Source organism: Paramisgurnus dabryanus, chromosome 5 (genome assembly GCF_030506205.2).
Source record: "Paramisgurnus dabryanus chromosome 5, PD_genome_1.1, whole genome shotgun sequence".
Classification (NCBI taxonomy): Eukaryota; Metazoa; Chordata; class Actinopteri; order Cypriniformes; family Cobitidae; genus Paramisgurnus; species Paramisgurnus dabryanus.
The window spans coordinates 50,408,705-50,414,811 of record NC_133341.1 but is presented as its reverse complement, the minus strand read 5'-3'; the positions used below and the strand labels follow the sequence as shown (position 1 = coordinate 50,414,811).

The 6,107-nt window shown below is 35.9% G+C and overlaps 1 long non-coding RNA gene across 1 annotated transcript; it reads right to left on the bottom strand.

Annotated features, from left to right (window-relative positions):
* Window positions 1-1,556: 1,556 nt before the first annotated feature.
* Window positions 1,557-2,384, bottom strand: LOC135774091 (uncharacterized). The gene is made up of 4 exons (XR_010543645.1): window positions 2,170-2,384; window positions 1,941-2,087; window positions 1,784-1,851; window positions 1,557-1,706 (listed from the first exon to the last, which is right to left on the bottom strand). It is a non-coding gene; the product is annotated as an uncharacterized lncRNA (long non-coding RNA).
* Between the last annotated feature and the right edge of the window lie 3,723 nt (window positions 2,385-6,107).

Below are 6,107 nucleotides of genomic sequence, written 5' to 3'. Positions count from 1 at the left end.
TTTTTTAAAAACAAACCCCAGAAGATGAATTGACAATGTCTTTAATCGTTTAAAAAAGTTTCTTAACGTATGGATATGAACACGCATCCGCTTATGTTCTCTATTGTAAGCGCAGGACCGCAATCTAATGGTGTGAACAGAATATTGTGCATGAAAAGATTAAGATTTTATTTAGTTAAAAATAAAAAGCCTTAATCTAAAGAATGTGTTATTGGCGGACCCCGGTGGTTTTGGCACAGTGCTATACCCATGCTGAATATTTCATTAAATAAAATTGTGTTGTTACAAACTTTTAGATACTGCATTGTTTGCCATAAAATAGGTTGTGATCTAAAATAAACCTTTTACTTTTTGACAGAGTTATCATATTACACATTACCACGGCGGTTTTAAAAGACATTAGTTTACAAGCAGCCCCCTAATGTGAATTATCTCAAACACCCAGACGCTCACAGAGCAGCTTCTGTTTAAGGCTTATCAGAAAAATATAGCTTATAGTTAAATAGATAATAGTACATTTAAGGGTAACCAGTTACAACTAAAATATTTTATTCTTGTGTGACTTTAAAAAAGTCTCTTGACAAAACAAGCGTATTATCAAGTTGTATTTATAAGATACACGCAGACATTTGTCCTAAAATCTAAAATAATAATTTATTTTTTTGTCAGAGCAGACAATATAAGACTCTTTGTATAATATGCGCATATTCACACATGTTTTAAGAATACTTTAATTAAAAATAAACCCTAAAATGTGGTTAAGACGTCTTAAAAACATTTAAAAAGTTTATTAACGTCAGATACAAGTTCTCTGACACCATCGGTGCATGTCTTAATCAGATCCTTGGTTAAAGAACCCCCTAAATCTAAAATAAAACCCCTATTTTGCCATAGTGGACAGAATTACATTTATTAACTTTAATTTAAAACGGCATATATGAACACTCACACGGCGCTTTGTCAGGCTCCGCCGGATCTTTAATACGCGTGAAACTATAGAGCAGGTTATGAAAAGGTTCACAGAGTTCCTGAAACCGTTTAAAATTTTATTTAGTTTAGACTATCGTCTAAAGATTGTAGTAATGACTCAGGTCTTTGCTTAAACTATACCCGTATATGGAATATTTAATTAAATAACTTGTGATGTTACAAACAAAAGTTTTAATTATAGCATTGTTCATGATTTGTCTAAATCTAAAATAAACATTTACTTTTTTTGACCCCCGTAATGGGTTTTAGAAATCTTTACTCGCTTTACAACACGTACCCCTGTGAATGAATGCATGGCTTGTGAGACAGTAGGGAGGAGGGGTGAGTGCTGACATCGAATGCCAAAACACGAGCTGTCACACACGAGCCGTCATTAAACATAACAGCATACGCTTGACATAAAACACACGCAGTCATTTGACCTAAAATCTAAAATAATAATTTATTTTTGTCAGAGCAGACAATATAAGACTCATTGTATAATATACACATTTTCATACATGTTTTAAGAAGCCTTTAATTAAAAATAAACCCTAAAATGAGGTGAAAACGTCTTAAATCTCTGTGGACATATCAAACTAGGTATCCAATATCCGAAATGTTTTAAATCCAATTTGTCACAAAATGTTTAAAATGTCCCCCAGACAAATCCAAAAAGTCTCTGATTTTTCTCTTTTTTAAAGATACGTCCAAAGCGTTGTGGTCTGTATCCTAACCTGTAAACAGATAAAAACAAGTTATTAGGACAAATATCTAAATAAAACAACTTTTTTCTTATACAACATAAACGTACCGTGGAGATCCGCTATATATATTTTGCAATAGTACACACAACGTTCGCTTTACCGCTGATATCCAAACCTTTAAAACAGATAACACATGTTATTAGAAAATATTAAAACAAACCAGTTTGTTTAAATCTATTGTAACATGATTAAATAAATACACACCGGACAACACGAACCACTCGGTGTCTCTTTGTTCCAAGATTTCCGTGTTACGCTGCTGGTGGTTCTAGTCTCGGTCTGCCTTTTTTGTTCATTCCACTCTTCTCCGCGATTTACCAGGAATAGTTAATACCAGTTTAGACAATTTCGCTGCAATACCAGAGATCGAATTTTTAGTTTTTAAATAAATCAGACAAAATACTGGAACGAACACAGCGAAACACATACGTACCAATAGACTTGAGTATAACAGTTCTGCTCCATCCATCCTGAGTCCGGGAGATCTCTTGTCGCTCCCCAATAAAAGTTCGGTCATAAACTTTCAAAGATTACATCACACGACCCCCACACAAACACACACTGACATAATATCAGCATCAGAAAACTTTGTGTCTGAACAGAAAATAGACTAGTTCGATAGAAAATATCGGCTTTAAGTTTAACCAGTTACAGCTAATCACAAAGCATATATATATATATATATGATTAGTGATTGCCTTAAAATAAACTTTTAATGTTGCAAAACTGTAGATTCAACAACACACACACACGCAGTGTGACACGCAGTGGCGAGACTCGCACGGGTCTAAAAGGGAGGGTGATAAACAGCAAATGTCACAAACACAACCTGTCACATAACAGCATACGCGTGACATAAAACACACTCAGGAAAAACAATCACTCTAAATGACCGGCAATAAAACCATTAAATACTTTCTGTCTAAAGTTGACAACTTGTACAGATTTTGATTGATGGTCCCGCCCCCCTGTCAAAGGGGTCATAAAACACGACCTGTCAACGGGTGGGGGAGGGGGTCATAAAAGTTTGACGAATGGTGGCCCGTTACAACTACTGACCTCTGTGTATAAAATGTGCTATACAAATAAACTTGCCTTGCCTTGCCTTGCCTTGTGTTCACACACGTGCTGTGCTAGAGTAAGTTTTCAGTAAATCATTTATTTAAAATAACCAATTGTATCATAACATTACAATTTCATTGCAATAATTCTATAAACAATTATTGAAAACTTTATAAGACACAGCATGACGTGTTTATGTTATGGAAAATAGATTAGAATACTAAAGCTACTGATAACCAAATATAAATTCTCTTTATATGTGATTATTAGTTATTATTTCTAATGTTGGCCTATTATTGTTCTTTAAGGATGCACATATTTACAGCAATGTTTTTCATACCTTTAAGGCCAGTTCACACTGGTCAGACAACTACCAACTCCAACAGACACCAACAGACAACCACATTCTAAAGTCTCATTTACTTTGATCCAACAATTTCCAACAGGGGTTTCACACTGGTCAGACAGACTCCAACAGACGCGTCTGTTGGAGTCTGTCTGACCAGTGTGAAGTGGCCTTTAGGATTTGAAGAATTCTAAGACAACATTTGAAGCTTTATAACTTCATAGGGTTGTTTCCCACAGGTTTAAATTGATGCATGACTAGCCATTAGTTATGTAAAAACATTTAGGTACTTTTTACAAACAAACCTTATAAAAAACATTACTGGTGTACATCTTAAGACAAAACTATGGCCCAGATATATTTAAAGGTAGGCCAGTGTAAGCTATTTTCAAGTAGGATAACTAAAACTTAAGCCTTAATTTTAGTCTGTAACTACACTTAAACCAATGGTCAGTAACATTAATCTCTAAGACTAGTATTCAAAGTTAGTCATACATTTTTGTCTTCATGATTGAACATAACTGCTTTAAGTATCATGTGAAAAAATATTTAAATTATTTAAATTATATTTAAATCCAAATAGTAAGACTGATTAGCCCTAACTAACTACTAGTTCTTCAGACTAGTCCTTAAAACACAGTCTTAACTTAATGGCTACTGTATGTTCAACCAGCCCTAGTCTTGGAAAGACATATATTGTCTGATCTTAATAAAACTGTTAATATTTTGTCATAAGCTTCACATTACTAGTTTATTAGTTAGATATACTTAGTCTGGCCCATTTTGAAAATGTCACATTTCAAAATGCTTGAATTGATTACCTCAAGTCTTTTAGTTTTAATGAGGTAAATGACTGCAAATCATTAAATCTTATAATAATTTTCATGCAGATGCAAACCCATGGACAAAAGGAACATAACAGCAGCTACAAATGAAATAAAGAATACAGGTTACAAATGGTGCCCACCTCACTATGTGACATCACATCAAATCCAGTAATACAACGGCAAAAGTTTATTTTATGTTTCATATTGATATTTGCCCAGATAGTACAGCAAATTCATAAAATTGTTTTTCATATAAACATAAACATCTAGAGCAGTACTTTCAACTCAGTGAACCGCAGTGGTTTTTCGAGACCCAATGCTCGGCACATTTTGCATGTTTCTCTCATCTGACACAATCAGTTCAGTTCATACAAATCTCTACTGATGATTAAAGTAGATTTGTTTAAAATAGAAGACTTTCGTATATGTGCAGAGCAGTGGGCCTCCAGGAATAATTTTGAGAACCATTGATCGCACAGTTAACGTAACTCCCGTTGTTCTAGATGCAAATATTTCCGGAATGATGGGCCAAAAATCATCAAAGACACTTGAGAACATAAGACAAACAGGCCCATCAGTTTAGTTGTAATGGCACACCATTACGCTGGACTCGTACATGGTTAATGCTGGCTGGCTGTTGGTCGGCATGTTTTCTAAGATATGTAATTATCCTAAAAGACCCTTATAAGAATCTGAAAGCAGATGTTATGTGCAAAATAAAAAGTAGGTCAGACAAATATTTATGTGTTGTATACATATGCTATAGTTATCGTTATTTGTTCTGAGGTTATAGCGCCACCTAGTGGACAATCTCTGCAATTTTTTGCATGTGACCTCGGCCTGGGTCTATACATATGTGTACCAAGTTTCGTGTTGATATCTCATTCCTATCATAAATGATAGCCATTGTAGTATTTGTGGCACCGCCTCTTCGTACTTTTGACCGTGGTGTTGCGACAATGAGTGCAAAGTTCAACTTTTTTTTGATAGTTATTGATAATCAGTGTCGAAGGACTATTCCAGCACTGGATCGGTTCAGATCGGTCAAAAAACCTAGGACTAGTTCGCAAAAGTAAGTTTAAAAGAAAATGATGAATATCTAACAAACGATTCGACTGAGACAAGTGCTGCTTGAGGAAAAGTTGTTTATTTTAAGTACCTCTATTAAATGATATGAGGATCTTGTTGATATCTGAAACACTGCATAATACACAATCACTTAAACACTGAAAAAACGTGATAGCGCCCCCCGGAGGCCGAATTTGTTCTTACTCTGCACAGACCTTCATGGCCAAGAGACAAACAGGCCCACCGCGTTTCATTTCGATCGGCCTCCGTTAACCCTGTCTAATAGCTGCTTTTTCTTGATTGGCCGATGGCGGCCATGTTTTTTGAGTTACGCAAAATTCCTTTTAAACATAGATAGTACCCCAGACCAGGAGCACACCTGTCAAATGTCAAGTTGATCGGTCAAATATTCCCGTAGTTACAGCCCTTCAAAGTTGAGGTGGTGTTATAGCGACAACTAGTGGTCAACGGCGCAATTTTTTGCACCTGACCTCAGAATAGTCCCCTGTATATGTGTACCAAATTTGGTGTCGATACCTCCTTCCCTTCCTAAGTTATAGCCATTTAAGTTCAAGAGGCTCAGCTCATTGGCGGCGTTTGGGCGTGGCTTGACGACGGCGAGTCGAAAGTTCAACTTTTTTTTGATAACTTTTGATATTCACACTCCAAGGAATATTACGGCACTGGAACGGTTCCGATCGGACGAAAAACCTAGGACGAGTTCGTTTTTATTTTTTTTGACAAAATCGAAAATAGCGAAAAAAATTTCATGACGGAAATGAAATCGGAGATATACGTTTTGTTCGTCTTGACGCAAGGAATCCAGGTATATAAGACACTTGACATTTGGATAAGATTTGTGGAAGTTATGACCATCAACGCGTTTGTTACCGCTATAGCGCCACCTATGGGCCAATCGGGTTGATACTCTATCAACCTCTCCCCAAATTGGGTCCTACCATTTGGCCAAGTTTCAAGTCTCTAGGCCTTACGGTTTGGTCTGCACGTTCCGTTTTACGGCAGAATAATAATAACTAATAAATATAGCTGCAAGCAGCGATTAGCGGG